The 21,072-nt window shown below is 35.2% G+C and overlaps 1 protein-coding gene across 1 annotated transcript in view; it reads right to left on the bottom strand.

Moving 5' to 3' along the window:
* Positions 1 to 21,072, bottom strand: part of LOC145291908 (calmodulin-binding transcription activator 2-like) — a 2,646,613-nt gene that overhangs the window by 2,000,892 nt on the left and 624,649 nt on the right. The window lies entirely within an intron of this gene.

The following is a 21,072-nucleotide window of genomic DNA, read 5'->3' on the forward strand; positions in this document are numbered from 1 at the left end:
GCAACTCTAAAAAAAAAAAAACAAGTGATACTGACTTTACTCGAAAAACGTCAAATTATAGAAAAATTAGATGTCTGAGTTGAAAATAGCGTTATATTGAGAGATTATAAAATTGAAAGAAGTACATTGTTTTACATTGAAAAGAAAAAGGAGGAAATATTGAAGGCTGCTCCTTTCTCTTCAAATAAAAGACATGTCAAAAGAAGGACTCTTTGCAGACTAAAGCAAGTTGAATTCGATCGAATATTGCATGAGTGGTTTGTAGCAAAACGGAATGAAGGTGTAACAATATCTGAGCCCATGTTAATTGCTAAAGCAAAATCTCTTAAGGAAGATTGAATATCGCAGAAGATATGAAATTCAGTGAAGGTTGGCTTAGGAGCTTTAAGAGTAGACATGGTATAAGACAATTAACAATGTCTGGCGAACAACGGTCTGCTGATACACATGCAGCATCAAATTATTGTGACAAATTTAAGACGATAATTGCCGATTATGGTTTAACACCAGAGGATGTTTACAACGCTGATGAAAGTGGCGTAAATTGGATCCGAGGAGCAGAAAATAAAAGGATTCAAATTAAATAAAGAAAGACTAACAATGATGGTATGCACTAATGTTTCTGGAACTCATAAACTTAAGCTTCTTGTCATCGACAAATCAAAGTGTCCCCGAGCATTGAAAGGAGTTTCGCCTTTGCCAGTATCCTATTATTCTTCACGAAATGGATGGATGAATCAACAGTTGTTTAAAAAATGATTTTTGCAAGAATTTGTGCCAGTTGTCCAGAGGCTTGAATTAGGTAAACCTGATTCAAAGTGCTTGCTTCTGTTGGACAATTGTAGAGCACATCCTCCTGAGTCAGAACTAGTGTCATCTTGCAGGAATATTTTTGCGTGCTACTTACCACCTGATGTGACTTCTCTTATTCAACCTATGGATCGAGGGATTATTTGGAACTTAAAATGTTTCTACAGAAATGATTTCATGATGAATATGATAAATAGTACCGTGAGCATAAGCGATTTTTCAGTGCCATTTTACTATCAAAGATGCCATATTTTCTCTCGCAATTGCATGGGATCAAGTTCAAGCAAGCACATTAACAAAAGCATGGGGTAAATTATGCCCAGCGCCAAAGGCTTCTGAACTGAAAGAATCAGAGCATACATCTGGTCTAGAAAAAAATCTTGAAACCAAACGGTTACCGACCAACCACGCTGTTCTTAAATCACTTAATGCAAATGATGTTGAAATGTGGGTGCAACAAGATGAGGAAACAACTGATCAATATCCTGAAGGCAGTAATGGTGAGGGAAATAGCGACAACTCCCATTCTCTTGACTCTAATGTAAATAACCAAGAAAACTCTGATGAATCAATATCATGGGATGATGCAGAAAAGTCTATGGAGACGGTTATAAAATTTCTAGAAAAAAGTGACAACTATGTTTTGCAAGCAATGTCACTAAAATGAGATATAATCATAGGGAAGCTACAGAACCAAGAAATTGTAGATTTTCGTGATCGCTTACAGAATACAATGGCAGCGCCCGAGAGCTCAATCGATGAAAATAGAAACTGCAATGAGACTCATTCAATGAATAAATAAAAAAAACTGTATTTTACATAAATGTATGATTTCTGTAGATGATAACTTAGATAATCAATACCTAACAAGTAAGAGTAGATTTACGAGGGGCGTGCAATAAGTAATGCCTCTGATCCACTTCCATTTGTCTGATCTAGCTGAAATTTTACATGTGCAAGGATTTATATCTCTACGGGTTATGTGCCAAATTACAGCTCTGAACTAATTGTGATTTTTGTTTTACAGGTGTTTGAACTGAGTCAGGTGTGAAATGGAGCCTGTTAAATGTTGAGCAGTGATCCGGTTCTTGTATTTGAAAGGACGCACACCACAGGAGACTTTTGATGAAATGAAAGAAACTTATGGTGATAATGCTCCATCATATAACCTTGTAAAATGCTGGCATCGTGAATTCAAACATGGCCGGAAGTCTGTGGAAACAGCTTCCAGACCTGGTCGCCCCCCTTTTGCCATTGATGAGACATCTGTCCATTAAGTTGAGGCTGCCACTTTGGAAGATCGGTACATTACTATTCGCCAAATAGCCCAATATGTCAAGATTAGTACAGGGTCTGTGGAAACTATCATTCATGACCATTTGCATATGCATAAGGTGTCTGCCAGATGAATTCCCAGATTGCTCACACCATTCCAGAAGCAAGAACGCGTCGAGTGCTTAAGGATGAATTTGAAGATGTGCCAAGAAGATGAGTCAAAGTTTTTCAAAAGACTGATTACACAGGATGAAACCTGAGTCCATCACTATAATCCAGAGACCAAAGCCCAGTTAATGCAGTGGAAGCACTTGGATTCACCACCTCCAAAGAAGGCAAGAGTGCAGCCCTCCGCTGGCAAGGTCATGCTCACAGTCTTCTAGGATCAGGACGGAGTAGTGATGACAGATTTCCTGGCAAAGAGTACCACAATTACAGAAGCCTATTATGCTTCACTTTTGAGGAAATTTAGGGAAGCTATCAAAATCAAGAGGCAGGGCAAGATCAGCAAAGGTACCCTCCTCCTGCAGGACAACACTCCGATCCACAACTTGCATGTCGCCAGATCAGAAGCACAGATGTGTGGTTATGAAATCCTCCCCCCTCCCCATCCTCCCTACTCTCCTGACCTTGCACCCTCTGACTTTCACCTCTTTCCAGCCATGAAGTTGTTTTTGAAAGGAAGCGTTTCCCAGATGATGCAGCCTTGATTTCTGAAGTCACGTCGTGGTTGGAGGACCAAGCTGGGGTGTTCTACAAAAACGGTCTCCAGAGCTGCATCAAACGATGGGAGAAATGCATAACTCTGGGTGGTTCCTATGTAGAGAAATACTAATAACTGTGCCAAGGTTCGTTGCTCTACTGCTATGGGAAGTGGGTCAGGGATATTACTTATTGCACACCCCTCGTAATTTATTTTCAATGTTTTTGTTCCTGGTAATAATATTTAACAATTCTTACTTGCAATATATCGTAAACTCAACTTAATATATACTTGAAGTCTCATATAGCAATGAATTTCATTTACTATTTTTTAATTCTTAGAAAATTTAAGTTAACTGCAGCACATTTTTTTATCACAAAACTTGAACAGCATCCTCTAATTTGAACGAAGCGGATGTTCAAATTCTAGGAGTTATACTGTATTTATGCATTTATTTAATTTTAAAAACCACTTAAAATCGTTAGGTGGTATCTATCATAGATTTCTGGGAACTTTCAATTACTGCATCTCGGGAGACCTGTTACTAACTTTCCGTTCTTTCTCTGTTGACCCGAAACCAAACAAAACTTCCATAAATCGCCATGACTACAGCATAGTCGTCTTCAAGTCCAACAAACACTAATTGCCTCTTATATTTCTGACATTTGGTTATTCATATTATTTGGATTCTTCAGACTACTGTTTTCATCTTGAGTATTATTGGCACAATGTTTCAGCTGATTTAACCTTCAGATGCATCTTGTCAAACTCGGGACTCTGCTCAGAATCTTGAATGGAACCCTTTATTTAGCATGCTCTCATTTCGTCAGCTATGGACATGTCCTAAATAATTCACAATTGTATTTTTGAGTGTCAGCCCACACTAACGATTGAACCTTCAAGAGTGTAACTTACAACTGAACTTTACAAAACTTTATGGATTCTTGCAGACAATTCCTCAAGCAAAAAAATGGATCAAACTTTTTAATTTGATTTGAGCCCAAAGCACTAAATGTTAAAATTGGGGTCAAAGTTTTTTAAAAAAATTGACCTCTGCGGTCTCTACAAAATTACTCAGCCAATTTTTGATCTAAACATTTGAAATTTTACATAAAGTATATTCAGATATAGGGCAAGCTTTTTAATCGGTTTTTGACCGAAAATGTGGCTGCCAAGAACCAAGACGTCAAAATTCAAAAGGGGAGTACGACGTGATCTGTAAGTTCAAACCCCGTACGTAAATTTCTTAATGTTTTTTTTTTTATTCATTTATTAACTGGAAAGAATTTTATATGAACTAATTTTATAAAAGAAACAGTAGCTTCTCTAGAGTGCAATGTAGAATAACGTATATTTTGGACTAAGTTACTGCATGCAGGCAAGTGAAGCTTCCTCCTGGGGCGATTTCACGGATTTCAATGACAATAAAAATAACGGCGTGTGAAATATTCATTGATCATCATTCTATCCCGAGCAGCGTCGGGTCTCCCTGCTAGTATATATATATATATATATATATTAGGATTAAAAATAAAAACTCTAAAAAAAGATCCAGATCAAATAAAGTGAAGAGTGCAAAAGAACGAGCTTCCTCCTTGCATTATTGAGTATTCCATATTGACTTCTTTTGCTGATATTTGCATGTTCTATTCGTTATATTTCAGCTGTCTGCTAAATATGGTTTTCAACAAGCAGTTCAGAAGAGGAACATAATTTCATAGTTCTGTTGTGCATGTTCCAGACAGAAAGAGAGAAAGAAAAGAAGCGATAAAAAGAAATGGAGAAAAAAAAAAATAACCCCACAAGACCACTTTTTTGTATTGTTTTCTATGAGTAAGTCATGGTTTGCTTTTTTTTTTTCTTTTCGTCTGACTAAAAATAATAGAATTGCATTTTATTGAATCTCTGTCGCAGAGGAATTATCAGACTGAAAGGAGCCAAAGGCACTTTGAAGCAGAAATAGCCAACATATCAAAGAAATACTTCAACATGTTACACCTTGAGAACTGCTCGCCTCAAAACACATTTGGGAATTGGCCTTTTTCTTTTATCCATTTTATCCCCATTTGCTCATACTAAATATAGACAAAACGTGTATTCGTGGTTTTTATGAGAAAATCACTAAATTAGTGACGCAATTATGAGCATGCTTAATCTTTAATTTGTGCGCGTGTGCATGTGTGCGTATGTGTGTGCGTGTGTGTGTGTGCGTGTGTGTGTGGTGATTTTCCTCTCATCATTGGATTCCATTATCTGGCAATACAGAGGTATTGCTTGGATATGCACAATGTGCATTGCACATTAGAGAAGGTCGATGTTCAACTGGTTTTGAATGTCAGATATGTCCACATGGAAAAAGTTGGGTATTTGTATAGTGAGTAATAACAACAAAAACTATATTTATAACGTGAACCATTCATAACTTGGATATATATATATATATATATATATATATATATATATATATATATATATATATATATGTTTGGAGGTACAGAATTTATATACAGTTTTGAAAATAATAAGCGGAAGTTTTTCAAGAGCTCTTTCGGCTATCATCTCATCAGAAGAAAATCGATAGCGTACAAAATAATATTACGTCGAAAATAAAGAGTTCTAATGGGGAACTTATTGAATGTGCCAAAAGTACCGGGATACTAGAATAAATTTATTAACGTTTAAAAACGATTAAAATATTGGCAAAACGAGGGAAGAAAAAAAAAGCGGGAGAAAAGATTCAAAGTTTCCCAAAGAGAAACAATGCGTTAGATGTTTCCTTTTGCCGGCACAAAGAAGGTTGACGTAACGCAATAGAGACAGACTCCAAAATCTTTAAATGGTTTCTGGAGTCCGCCCTATGTAGCACCTCGAACCATTCTATTTTATATCTATCGGCACAGCAAGGGTTGTCAACCAAATGCTGGCCATTAGAAGAGTCCAAGGCTGCAGAAGGGGGGAGACAACCAGACCCCATCCCCCCTTGTCTGATCTTCGAATATATGAACACATTATATAGGTTTTTACATTAATCAGACTCCTCACGTACACATGCACAAAAAATTTCTATATTTAGAAATTTAAAAACTATTGGAATCGGTAATTGTATCGGAATTGGGAATTTAAAACAGAATTGGTAATTGCATCAGAATCACGAAAAATATTGGAATCGACCCATCACTAATATATATATATATATATATATATATATATATATATATATATATATATATATATATATATATATACTCGGGTTTTTTTTTATATTCAAAAGTAATGGACTAATGAATTCAACAAGGTTGTTAGATAGTGCTCAATAAAAAGAGCTGATAATACTTGTTTATTGTTATATAAACATGCTCACATCCCGCTGCTACAAATAGCCACTTGTTTCAATCAAACAACAGATATCATCAGGCAGCGACTTGACTATTCAAAAATTCAATGAATATTATTATTCATTGAACTTTTGAATAGTCAAGTCGCTGCCTGATGATATCTGTTGTTTGATTGAAACAAGTGGCTATTTGTAGCAGCGGGATGTGAGCATGTTTATATAACAATAAACAAGTATATTATATATATATATATATATAGATAGATAGATAGATAGATAGATAGATAGCAAATTATAGCGATTCAATGAAATTACAAAACTTTATTCAAATCAAGGATTTTTTATTATTCTTATTAAAACAAAGAATACTTTAGAAATTTTATCTCCTTATCCTATAGGGTTTCGATGCCTACCATCTCTTCAGAGGAGAAAATATTAGCAAATAGATATAATGGTATTCACCCTATTTGCTAAAGTCAGTTAGACATGGAAAATCATAATAAAAAATTGATTAAATAGAAGTCACATAGCAGGAGAAATTGAAGAAAAGGATATAAAGGTTTAGCTCCAAATTGCACGGTAAAATCCAAGGTAACTGTCCTTTAAAGCAGTGAGGTAATGAGACCCAAGCTGTATATTTTGTAATCCACATCACAGAGTAGAAATCCAAGTTGGGCATATTTCTGGAGTAATTCTTCTTTATGGACCGGTGAAAAGCTTTTTAAGGTCTGGTGGGAACTTTTTATTAGAAACCTTAGTATTACTGGACTTTAACGTTAGTGAGATAGAATAGGTAGAAAAGGGTAGTGGAGGGGGGAGAAATTTAAAATGAAAAGATGGATAGGGGAATAACATATATATATATATATATATATATATGTATGTATATATATCTAACAGAAAGTGACCTCTATAGACGAAGTTCAAACAAGCTATAAAAAGCAATAAAAAGGTTGAGTAGCCGCTTTAGTAGGCCAGGTTAAGCTTGGGTATAGGGAAGGGGAGGAAAAAGAAAAAGAAACAGAGAAAATAAAATGAAAGAAAGGAAGAGGAAAAAGAAACTCTGCGTTTTTCAAGCTGAAATCAACCTTTAAACTAATTAACCTACTTACATCTTAAATTCTTTACTCTGTTTAAATCTATTAAATCCAGTCCAATGAACCTACGTCTAAAATATCAAGTGTTTAGACCCCAAATTGTCGGAGCAGTTTGGTAGAGTTCTCAAAGATCAAATCGTTGAACTTTGACCCCTTAACAGCCAAATTTCTGGCCGAAAACCGATCACATAGATTTTCCCAAATCTCAGTACCCTGAATATCAAATTTCGAGTCTGTAGACTAAAAATTGACAGAGTTATTGCATAGGGAAATGTAAACAGACAGACAGACAGACACACATATACGTTCACTTTTATAGATAGATAGATAGATAGATAGATAGATAGATAGATAGATTAAACAAAAATATACATATCCATAAATATATATGGAAACAATATAGTGTGTTCTGTAAACTTTTTACGCAAATATTATGCAAGTATAAATCATGTAGAATATCTGCATGAATATAATTACACGTAACAGTTAACTAAACATGATCATCCCATAAGAAAACCGAAAAAACTAATAGGGAATTAATTAAAATGAATTTTTAAAAGAATATGCAAATTAGCTAGATCTTTTGCAGATGAATTCAATTCCATGACCCATATATAAGAAAATCGTATTTTCTTTTTAAATAAATAGCAAAGAGGGGTTTTAATATGAATATCAATACACACAAAAGAAAAACAAATTCATAGGAATATATATATATATATATATATATATATATATATATATATATATATATATCCTATTATAAATTTCTGTACTGTGTGTGACGCGGTTTAAGTCAGCCTACAGGCAACCCACCCAGGAAATTTAGGTACCAAAATGAAGCTTATGACCCAGTGAATGTTTTAGTGGTATTTATATCCATGTTTGGTGAATGGAAATGCAAAATTAATGCAAAGTAGTAGTGGTGATAGGAGTTCAATCTGTGGGAGTAGCAGCAGAGACAAAAATAGTTGTAGTGATAGGAGTTGAATTGGTGGGAGTAGCATCAGTAGCCGTTATGCAAAGTGGTGGTGAGAGGCATTAAATCGGTGGGAGTAGCAGCAGCAGCAGAAACGATTAATATTGGTTGAAAAATAGAAGTTTTTTTTTTATTTAAAAAAAAATTACTTCCATTTTCTCCGTTTGATTAACAAAACAAAAAGGGACTTTCTCTGATTTGCAACCAAAAAAAAAAAAAAAGAAAGTCAGTAAAAAGTTATCGATTTAGTTGAAAAATACAAGATTTTTTTTGTTTACTTTTAAAAAAAAAATACTTCCATTTTCTCCGTCTGATTACAAAAAAAAAGTGGACTTTCTCTGATTTGACCAGGGTGATCAGTTTAGACCACCGGTCATTAAATAAAATAAAATAATACTTTTACCCATGTATCTCAGGGTTTTTTTCGTTAATATTGGTTCAAAAAAATACCAGATTTTTTTTTCTTTTTAAAACTAATTACTTTCATTTTCTCCGTCTGATTAAAAAAAAGTGGACTTTCTCTGATTTGACCAGGATGGTCAGTTTAGACCACCGGTCATTAAATTAAATAAAATAATACTTTTACCCATGTATCTCAGGGTTTTTTTCGTTAATATTGGTTGCAAAAAATACCAGATTTTTTTTTTCTTTTTAAAACTAATTACTTTCATTTTCTCCGTCTGATTACAAAACAAAAAATTGGACTTTCTCTGATTCAACCAGGGTGGTCAGTTTAGACCACCGGTCATTAAATTAAATAATACTTTTACCCATGTATCTTATTTTTTTTTCGTTAATATTGGTTGAAAATACAATACATTTTGTTAAAGTAGTTCAAGAAGACATCTCCTACAGGAGAACTGACGAAAAAATAAGTAATTGCTAACTTTAGTTTCGTAAATATTGATTGTGTAAATATACTGTACTTACTCGCTTTTCTTTCACAATATGCTGCCATCTGGCTGCAACGGGACTACTTATATATATATATATATATATATATATATATATATATATATATATATATATATAATCGTGACACCCTGCACTGAAGATTCCCGAAAGGATGAAACACTAGTGTCTGTAGGTATTTAATTATTATAGTAAAAAAATAATTATGACAGCCCCTTTAAGAAATTCGTTTCTTATCGTTGAGCACTTTCAGTTGAATTAAAAGTCGGTCAATTTAGCTCTTATGCGTAGATCATCGTATAACGATTAGATCACTGTCTGTCTGGCGTAAATGAACACTTAAAATTAAGATGTTTAAAAATTCAACCTTATTTCAAGCGGTCAACCTTATTTCAAGCCGAATGGATTAGGTCTCCGCTAATCGAGCCTGAGATGTCTCGTGATACGGGGTTCGAATCGTTCGACTGGTAGTAATCGTGACACCCTGCACTGAAGATTCCCGAAAGGATGAAACACTAGTGTCTGTAGGTATTTAATTATTATAGTAAAAAATAATCATATATATATATATATATATATATATATATATATATATATAGAGAGAGAGAGAGAGAGAGAGAAAGGGAGAGAGAGAGGCAGGCAACGTTCAGCAAGGTAAGTACTAAAATGGATAACCATTTGGGAATTCCATTGTATGTGCTCTCGGCATTGTTTCCAGTCAGTCTTGTGCCTCTCCTTGCCACTGGATACAAGCAACGCCGATTGCACAACTCTTTACTCACAATTATATATACTAGCTGTACCCGGCCACGCGTTGCTGTGGCTCAGTTTGTTAAAATGGAACACATGTGAAAGTAGAGAAAAGTTTGATTCTTTTTTTTCAAGAGAATGTACAAATTATTTTTTTTTAAAAAGATGTTAAGAAAATAAAAATAAAAATACTTCCATCATTAATTATGCAAAAAAAAAATAAATAAAATGTTGATTTAGTGTTTCAATATTATGCTTATAAATTACGATAAAACTTGCTGAGTATGCGCTGTTTTACGGTTGTTGCAAAAATGGAACGGAAACTTAAATTTCGCTTCGTTTCAATCTTTCTTAATTTTTTAATTGTGCATCCCCTCAAACGAATATAATCAAAACAGTAACATTCAACAATTGTACTTTATGTGTATAAAACACAAAAAATTTATTAAAAAAAAATTTTTTTTTTTTAAGTTAATAACGAAAGGGAAATAATTCCATTTTTAAACGAAAAAGTCAGTTTGGTATATCTTTTTGTTATTTTTTACATAAGTCCAGATTACCATTCACATTGGAAATATTGACATTTATAGGTTGTCGGGTACGTTTACAACGAATAAACACTCCAATCTAGTAGGTGTATCAGAATTTTTGTAGGAATTTTTTACACCCCTATCATGACTCTGCGAATAAAATATAAAAATCTCGTAATTTCTCCTTTAAAAGTGGGTTGTTTATTTTCTTTATGGATTATACTTCCAAAATAAACTATTAAAGTAATAGAACATTTTTTTTTATTTTTTAAAACACAGTAATGAATTTTACGAACTCAATATTTTTCAATTTTTAAACTTTAAATATCTATCAAAATTTTTCTATTGATTCTATTTTTACAATATTTTCAGGGTCAATGTGAAATTTTATGCTCTTTCCAATAAACCGAATATAATATTTTAGACAAACGTTTTTTTTTTATTCACGCCCCCGCCCCCATTTTCAAGTGTCTATTAAAAAGTAAATAATTAATTTACTCACCAAAGTTTTATATATCACAAATTGAAGAGAAAAGGTCAATAAGTAATATATTCAAATTTAAAACAAAAAAAGTAGTGTTTTTTAGAAATTTACCTGTAAAGTTCGAAGTTTAAAACCTTTTTTTAAACCACGTTGTTTGTTTTTTCTTTTGTTTTTTTTATGAAACCTTGGTCCTTGCTCCTTTGATTGAAAACAAAATTAGGGCTTGAATTACATTTTTCGAGTAGTTATAAGCTTGGAAAGACAGGGGGTAGACAAATTCACGCCTCCCATTTTGAAATGTCTATTAAGAAGTAAATAATTTATTCACCAAAGTATTATATATCACAAATTGAAGAGAAACGGTCAATAAATAATATATTCAAATTTAAAACAAAAAAAGTAGTGTTTTTTAGAAATTTACCTGTAAAGTCCGAAGTTTAAAAAAAAACATGTCGTTTGTTTTGTTTTTGTTTTTGTTTTGTTTTAATGAAACCTTGGTTCTTGCTCCTTTAATTGGAAAAAAATTAGGGCTTGAGTTAGATTTTTCGAGGAGTTATAAGCTTGGAAAGACGGGGTGGAATTATTCACTATTTTTCACGAAATTTCTGACAAACCTACCAATCTACCCATGTTAAAAACGGCTTTCGGAATAGACACCCCTAACCTTGCCAGAATACCCGAAAAGCTATAAAAGTTGACGCGTCGAATGTGAACGATGAGTTGGACGTAATGTAAAAATGTACCGAATTTAAAATGGAACAAAATTCAAATTTCCGTTCCATTTTTACAACCGTAAAGCAGAGCATTCTATGCAAATTTTACCTATATTAATTAATTAATTTTACCTGTATTTATTAATTAATTTTACCTGTATTAATGCTATTTTTTTAAGCAAAAAAAAAAAAAATTTAGGTTTGGCTATAAATTCCTAAACTCATTTCACCCCAAATAATTTAGGTGACTGAAATAGGAATCTAATTGAATCTTTAATTTCCTGAATAGTATGCGAGAATTCATTTTTCTTCGAGTTTTATCGAATTCATTAATACAGACTTTAGGGGCTTTTTTCGTAATGTTACTGCAAAAATTATTTTTTATTGTTACAAATTACGATGCTTTATTTATATAAAAAAAGCAAAAATAAATTCTTGCGTTTTTTATTTACTACTGAAAACCATAACTTTAGTAAAGGTATTTTTTGTTTAAACAAAATAAAACATTTTCACTAAGAGTTAAGTAAAAATAATTAGTTCATTATATTCTGCGACCATTATTTGAAAAATACTGCAATTTTCATTAGAATTTGTTAATTTCCTGATTTTTGGTGAATTTTTAAGTAAAGAGAGGAGTCAAAATGTTTATATACTTTGAGCATCGGCATTCATTTTGTGTGTACCTACCATTTTTCGATGAATATTAGATAGCAAAGCGACCACGTGTGGTTAATTTAAATTAAATTTCAATCACATGGTTACATTATCAATAATCATGTGATTAAACCCATTGAAAATTTACCGATATTGTAAACATATTCTGTTTACATTAAGCCTGTAGTGCTTTTTTAGTGATACAATGTTGGCAACTGAGATTTAAAAAAAAACCCCGCTAGATCAGGAGAAAGAAATCTCCAGAAAATCGCTAGATTTTTAACTTTTATCGTCTGAAATTTTCAAAAATCGCTAATTCCCCCCCCCCAACTCCATATTTTAACTTCCTACCATAAAAAAATTATAAATATAGTATATTTAATATATAAAATGTTCCGTGTTTTCTCACTATATGTTTCTGGAATTATATTGAAGCGGTTAGCTCCCCAGAAGGCTTACATATTTTATCAGCTAGTTTTGCCTGTTTTTTCAGAGAGGGTATTTTTTTTTTGAAGGAAACAAATCATAAACTCAGACTTTTTATAATAAAAGTTAAATTGAAATATACTGCAAATTATACAGCACAATAATGGTGCAACATTGAAATTAGAAAAATAAAAAACAAAAAAAACTTTGTTTTAGCATATTAAAAGTATTTAGGTTGGTAGATAATTAAATTCTACTGTATTGGTATAAGTTTTTTTTTTTTTTGTTTTTTGCTGTTGTTTCTTGCTTTTTACAATTTTCGACTAAATACTTCTAAATAAAGCAGGGTTGCTTAGATCGTATTTTAAACTAAACTTCGGAGGTTGGAATGCCCCCCCCCCACCTAAAATGTACTTGGAAAAATCGATTTTATAGCGAGATTTAAGAATGGTTAGCCGAAAAAAGGTGAAAAATAAAACAAATAATCAATAAATAATTGTTACCAAAGGCAATAAATGCTACTTTCTTTTACTTACTTGAATGAGTTTATTTTATGTTTTAAAGTATTTTCAAGCGCTTTTCTTTATTTTTTAATCTAAAATTGAGGATGTGTGGGTGCCAAATATCTCCAGATTTTCTAGAATTCCCCGCTAGATTGCAAACGAAATCTCCAGATCTAGCAGGAAAGCCACTAAATTGTAACACTGGTCACGTGACAGGAAGCGGTAATAAATAATTGTCCCTAAATAAAAAAAATGGCGTATCGATACAAAGAAAAACCCCTATTTATCATAGAAAAATTAAGTATAATGTTATAATTAAAAAGAAATATATAAAAACACACATGGATATAGTAAACACATTATACCAAAACGTGGAAGCCATCCGTCCAGTGGTTTTTTAGACTTTTAATTGCGAACGAACCAAGAGTTACATTTATATATATATATAGATATATATATATCATAGTAAAAAAAATAATTAAATATATATATAGTCTTGGAAGTTTTTAACCCTTAAAACTATACAAAAAATAAATTATTTTTTATCGTTCATTAGAAAACCATTTAGTCAGTAAGTCATTCAATCACCTGCAATCAATGCATCAACTTGATTTCTCGAATTCACTACAGTACAAGTAATAATTTATTTTTTAAGGGATCATCAATTGTTTAATATGAAATACTGTTTCGGGGATTTAATATATATATATATATATATATATATATATATATATATATATATATATATATATATATATAGATGCACTCACACATGCAAACAAATGTGACACAACAATAAGCTACCAACATTTAAATAAGAAAAGACAACATGGAAATATATTCATCAACTTTACAATGAAAATGTAACCTTTCCATAAAATATTTTATGGCAAATCAAACTTGCCTCAGCTGTATTCTTATTTCATGTCCCATTTCACCATCTGATTGATTTGACATTAAATCTTGTTGCCATATACAGTGTTTTATTATTTATTTGGGTCGATTTGCAAAGGCACACAAACTAAATTATTATACAATTATTTATGAGTTCGATGCCATTAATTTTCAAGGTAGACCCTCAAATTGTCAGACAGACAAAATATTCGTCCGTCTATCGTTATGTAATATGAGGTTCACAAATATTTCCAGATTGTTGTGCAAGCCAAAGCTTTGAGTCACTTACTGGCACATGTGCATAGATGCAACACCATTGTATATATATGGGAAACAAGCTCAAGCACACATATATACATGCACCAATATATTCATATATATACCTATTACTATAATTATTATTATCATTTATTTTTATTTTATAAAACAGTAACCTATGGACATGCATGTTTCGAGGTTCTACCTGTCGTCAGCATAGCTTGACTGCTTCTAGGAATCGAACCTTAGACCATATGTATTATATAGTCTAATGTGTTAACTGTTACATCACGAATTCTAGATCACTTTCAGTATTGTTTTTTTTTTATCGCTTTTAAACTTATGGAGTTTTTTTATTGTTTTTTAAACTATAACTTTTCGCTCATTTTTGGACAAAAAAATCTACACACACACACACACACACACACACACTATCTAGCTAGCGAGTGTTACAAAGGTCAAGTAGTTAGAGCTAGGCTAAGAAGAGTCTCTAATGAAGCCATGAACGTTGATGCTGTTGAGTGTAGGGCTGCCTTAAGGCGTGGCTCAGATGGGTACATTTGAAAGGTGAAAAACCTGGAAGGACATACCCCTGTATCAACTCAAGAAATTTGCAATGGGTTTCGGCAACATTTGGAGGAACGCTTTACCCAACTACCCAGACTCCACGGCCAGGAGTTTGGCAGCTATTTAACTGGCTTGCTCTGCCTTACTGCGGCCCAAGCAGCTAACTGTGATGGGATGGTTACAGAGTGTGAGGTCATTACTGCATTGAAGCAGGTTGGCCATAACAAATCTCCGGGGTTCGATGGTCTGCCCTACGAACTATATTTGAGGCTGTTGCCTATGTTTGTTCCTCTTCTGATGGGTGTATTTAACCACTGGTTTGTTCAGGGATCCATCCCTGGGCACGTAACCACAGGAGTGGTCACACTACTGAAGAAAAGAGAGCGGCATGGTGGGGATGATTATAGGCCCATCACTCTGCTAAACACAGAGTTGAAGATTTTGTCCCGCGTTCTTGCAAACCAACTGCAGGTTGTTATCGGCGACTTGGTCGAACCAGATTAGACTTGCTCTGTGAAGGGGAGATCGATTCAAAACAACACGCACTTGGTGCGAACGATCATAGAGGGGTTAGAAGACGATATAGGAGCTGCGCTGATCAATTTAGATCAGTTCAAAGCATTCGATAGGGTAGACCATGGTTTCTTGTAATCTGTTATGGAGACTGCCGGTTTTGATCAGGACTTCCGCAAGTGGATCTCTGTTCTGTATCATAATCCTGCAGTAGCAGTACAAGTAAATGGTAGGTTGTCGGAGTCCTTTGGGGTCTCTCGGTCAGTGCGCCAGGGTTGTCCGCTGTTGCCTCTGTTGTATGTCCTGGTGTTGGAGTCCTTCCTCCGCAAGTTAAGGGACGAGGTGGCTAGACCAGTACTGCGTAGCATAGCTCTACATGGCAGCAAAAGTTGCCAGGGTGTCCGTGTATGCTGATGATGTCACCATCTTTGTAGGGTGAAGGATCGATGTTAAAGTGGTGATGGAGGTGGTCGCTGACTATGAAGAAGTCACAGGGACCGTGGTTGGGCGCCTGGACCGGGGTAAACTCGCTTCCAGGTAAGTTTGGCTGGACGGATGGCCTGGTAAAGATTCTCGGTGTGTGGTTTGTGCCTGGACTCCAGCTGGACAAAAATTGGTCGGAAGTGCAGACGAAGGACTTGTCCCTGAAGGGTTGTGCGGAGGCGTGCACAACTTACGTCTTTCTGCTGATCCTTTACCACTTGTCAGTACTTCCCCAGCCTATGGACCGCTGTAAGGCTTTAGAGCAACTCCTTTTCAAAATTCTTTGGAAAGGGGGAAAGCTGTATGTCCATAGACAGGTCTGTACACAGAAACTCAGTGAGGGACGCTTCGGAATGCCTCACTTATTAAGTCATAAGTACGCTGAAAGATTGGCGTTCCTGAATCGGACACTGCTTGAGGAATCGCACTGGGTACCAGTTGTGGAGCAAGGTTTTCCACAGCTCATATCCACCACTGCTGCCGAAGGTTGAAGAAGAAGACCGACGGGGGAATCGCAGTTCCTCTCTGAATGCTGAGCTGCACGTAAGGCATTACCGGGGTCCAGTGACCTTGCACAGCCTTAGAGGAGCCTATTTTGGGATTTAGTGGTGGGGACCACAAAAGATCTGCTGGTTGAGTGGCTGCACATGTCGAGGGAGGAGGTTCTCTCTCAGTGGAATTGGCTGCCAGCCAAAAGCTTTTTAAATAATTCAGAGTTTTCAATAACATGGAGGCTTGTTTGGAATGCACTGCCACTTTTTGGCGTGCTTGCCAGGTACTGCAAGAGGCATAAATACGTTCCCTTTTGCCCCTGCTGCGAGGAGGACGAGGATGAAACCAGGGATCACGCATTTTTTCTTTGCAGTGGAGTTCAGAGGCTCTGGGAGTAGGTCGGAGAGGTAACGGCTCGCATCAACCCCGAGCGGTTGGTGCCACTTTATTTAGCGTATGTCATCAACAACATGGACCCACCGTTTGCTGGGGAGAAACGGTTGGTGTTTCTCGCGATCCTAGCTGTAGCTAGGTTAGTTACGTGGGTTACATGTCTTAAAATTTTCTATGGGGTTGAATCTGTTTCGGATCGGGATCTGGTCACTTACTTTAAGTATCAGCTTAAAGTTAAGATCAGATGCGATTGGAAAGATTACATCACATAGACTTTGATAGGAGATGGGTGCACAACACTAGTTTGTGCATCCGACGAGGCGCTAGGTTTGAGTTTGTTTTCCCACCCTAGTGGTATTGGTCAGGCGGTGCTAAGGTTCTACGGAACCCAGCTTCGAACAAAGTAGGTTTAGTTAGGTTTTAACCACTTCGAGTGGAAAATACTTTATTAAGTACTAGACTAGGGCAAGTATGATTGTTGATCCTGTCCCCGATTTTATTTTTTCATCGGCACTAAAGATGCCCAGTCCACCCTTTGTTTTGTCCCCGGTCTGTTGCCCCTATACGTACATTTTTCTTGGAAGACGCCGTCTATTCCCTACGTTACCCATCCCCATCTAATTTGTTTTTGAAATATCGTCCCTAGGTCCCCCACTCCCCACTAGGGAACGCTTTCGACCTTCAGGACCAGAAGACAGTGGACGCTCCATATTTAGAAGTAGGTTGGGAGGATCCTTTACTAACTCGCCCCCATAGGAATTTTGTTTAGTTGTTTTCTTTTTCTTTCTTTTTGGGTGCATCTTAGCTTGCCCCTCTCCCCATCATCTCATCCTTCATTTATTTATTTATAAAAAAAAAAAACCTTTGTTTGTACATATAATTTTTGTTTTTTGTTAAATCGTAAATAATTGTTTTTGCAGAATAAAGCCAACCCATACGCTGGGGAGACTAAGTAGATACACTCCATGGTAAGAATGAGGTATTATGGTGATAGTGTCTTAGTGTAGGGAAAGTTAATAAAGTCTTTCAAAGACCTAGCTAGTAATTAGTAATGACTCTCGAACCCCCACTTCACCCCTACTGGCCTTGTGCCTAAGTGCTTTGGACCCCAAATGAGGCTCTGGCAGTACATAATATCAGGGCCGGGGCCAAACACTAAACAAAAAAAAAATTTTTTTTTTTAAATAAAGCCCAATTGGGTTGCCTTTTTTCTGTTGTTCTTGGCCTTTGGGCCGGGATCAAAGTGTAGTATTTGTTCCGGCAGATACTGCAAGCAAAGACTATATGTAAGGTTGCCCCCACATATAAGACCTTGATCAATGTAGGGGCAACCCTTCATACCAATTGTCACTATCCAGCTCCCCTGCTCCCCGGGGAGTTGGCCCTCATTTCCCCTTCACTCTCCACATTAAAAAAACGGCCTTGTGCCTAATTTGCTCAGTGGGGAAGCAAATAAATACCCTGTTGTTTTTGGCCTCTGGGCCGGGATCAATGTGTAGTATCTGTTCTGCAGATGCTTCACTTATATTAAGTTAATTGGTCCTTGGTCAATGTAGGGGAAACCCTTCATACTGAGACAATTACTATTTTTTTGAATACTGTCGGAGTTCCCCCTTTTTACCCTTGTTTTAGGGGAGCTGGTTTAACATTAAAAACGACATTGTGTCTAATTTGCTTTTGTGGGTAATTTTCATTTTTCGATTAACAACGTTTTTGAAAAGTTGTTATTGAGATGAAGTAAACAACACTAGAGAAAAGAAAAGATGGAATCTTTGACTGCCACATCACCACAACAATAGGAAGGTGACAGTGACTAAGTTGTTATCGACACAGACTGACAAATTGGGTGTGCTAAGTTCGAATCCAGTTCGCTCCACACAAACACTTTCACTTAGGGATGTTGGCAAACTTCATGTAGTTCGTTCTTTCAGCACCTGATTCGGAGAACAAATGCCAACAAAAATCCTCTGATTCACATAAAATGGATGAATGATGCCCAACAACAACAACAATAACAGCAACAACGTTGGCAATAAGACCAGCTGATTCTGCGAATATAGCTAAAGCACGGTAGGAATTTAAAATAATATTCAGACATATCAAGTTTTTGTAAAGAAATGTAAAAAAGAGCCACAAAAAGTGTCATTTTTGGCCATTTTGGGACATTTTTAACATCAGAGCATCTGGGGACGCCGAATCCCAGTGTAAATGGATAACAGTGCAGTATTAGGACTTAACACATATATTTGAGTTGATCACCATGAAAAACCACTATATAGTTAGACATTTTTTAAGTTTTTGTTGAGAACTATGAAAAAAGAGCCAAAAAAGGCATGTTTTTAGCACTAAAAGTCCCTGCGGACGCGAACCAGAATTTTGCCAGGGTCACCCATACTGGATTTATATTAAGAACAATGGGCTCCACATGTTGGCCAAGTTTCAGAAAAATCTAATGGATGGATCAAAAGTTATGGGGCAAAAGTGTCATTTTTGGCCATTTTTGGGTATTTTTGACCTCTTTTGAGCTCCTGAGGACGCAACAGGAAATTTTCGTAAAAAAAAAAAAATTTTTACTGTGCACATCTATTTAATGAAATACAATTTGTGGCAAAATTTCAGGAAAAACTAATGGACGATTATCTGACATTCGTCCAGAATAACGGATGCATGGACGCCACTGAAAACATAAGTCCCTCTCCAATAAATCAGGGGACCAAAAAAACTATATTCGTTATAGTAAAATAAATGTTTAAAAAGTCTTTACTGTTTATAAATGGCCATCATGAACACAAAGCCAACGATATTATTATGATTATCCTTAAAACAAAATTAGTAATACTATTGAATCTCTCGTGAAATTTTATTTGAGAATTTTTTTTTTCAGTTTTGATATAAGGCTTTAGGTTCACAGACAGAAAGATAGCAGCACCATAAATATAGTATACTAGCAAAGATACCCACGCTTCACGTGTGCACCATCACTAGATGAGGGAGTTTATGAAGAGTCGCACCAAATATGACCTTAACTTTTGACCTTGGCCTTGAAAAATAGTGTGTACCATTCCTACGTAGGGGACCATCATCATGCCAGGTTTGGTCATGATCAGTCCAGTGGTGTGGGCTTTAGGAAAGTAGTACACACACACACACACACACTAACACTACAACTTTATATATAGAGAAACTATGTGACACACCCCCAGCCTACCCCAAACACATTGGATGAATTAAATTCCCTGTATATTCTTGCCTCTATTCCCAAACCCAATTTCGCCATTTTTGGTCCCCCCGACAAAAGGAGGGTGGACCTGTAAATTCACACTGGTCCGTTCGTCTGTTCATCTGTCCACACTTGTTTCAATAACTACGCCTTGGAATTTTTGGAAATTTTGCACAAACATTAAATATGATATGAGTAAAATAGTAACAGAACAGATTTTCCAGGAAAACTATGGTTATGCTCCTAGGGGTACCTTTCGAGTTAAAATGGCTAAAATTGACACTTTCGTGCTTATTAAAAAAATTGATGCCTTGGATTTTTATAAAACTTTCTAAAATGTTGTAACCTACTGATTTCTATATAATTTTGCTTGTCTATACTTCCCGATAACTCTTGGGTGTGCTCCAGGGGCTCTTTTAAGACTGATAAAAACACTCCATTTTTGGGACTATTTTAGCATATTTGTCCAAAATTTTCTGTGTATGTCTATTTAGCAGTTTTGCATGGTGCTGAACTCAAATTTAGATAAGGCCTTGGGGACTTTTGGGGCTAAATAGGGGGGGGGGCAAATGATGGACTTAATCATTTCTTTTTTTGCATGGTACAGAACTCAAATTTACATATGTTAAGGCCTAAAACTGCACCGTTTGTTCATTTTCATCAGAATTTGACGTCTCCTGAGGATTTTGGGGGCTAATGCTAATGAGGGGGGGATGCTGAACTTAGTCATTATTTTTTATGCCTCGTTCACTATGCACTCACGGGGGACCATGCATGCTTCACTTGTCTATATATATATATATATATATATATATATATATATATATATATATATATATATATATTTATTTCTACTATCATCAAAAGTAGATAGATATTTTGGAATAAATTTGTGTGGTCTAAAATATAAAGGCAAATAAAACACTGTATTAAAATAAACTACGCACAAGTGGCAGCACGTCTGTTTCGACCGTTAGGTGATAGGATCGGGGGAGGAAAAAGAAGAAAAGAAAAACTTGAGTTTGTAGATGGTTTCTTCATTCTTTATATACAGGTGGCATTAATTTGCATATGAGGGGAAT

This window comes from Euprymna scolopes, chromosome 2, assembly GCF_053919585.1.
Source record: "Euprymna scolopes isolate OS-2025 chromosome 2, ASM5391958v1, whole genome shotgun sequence".
Taxonomy (NCBI): Eukaryota; Metazoa; Mollusca; class Cephalopoda; order Sepiida; family Sepiolidae; genus Euprymna; species Euprymna scolopes.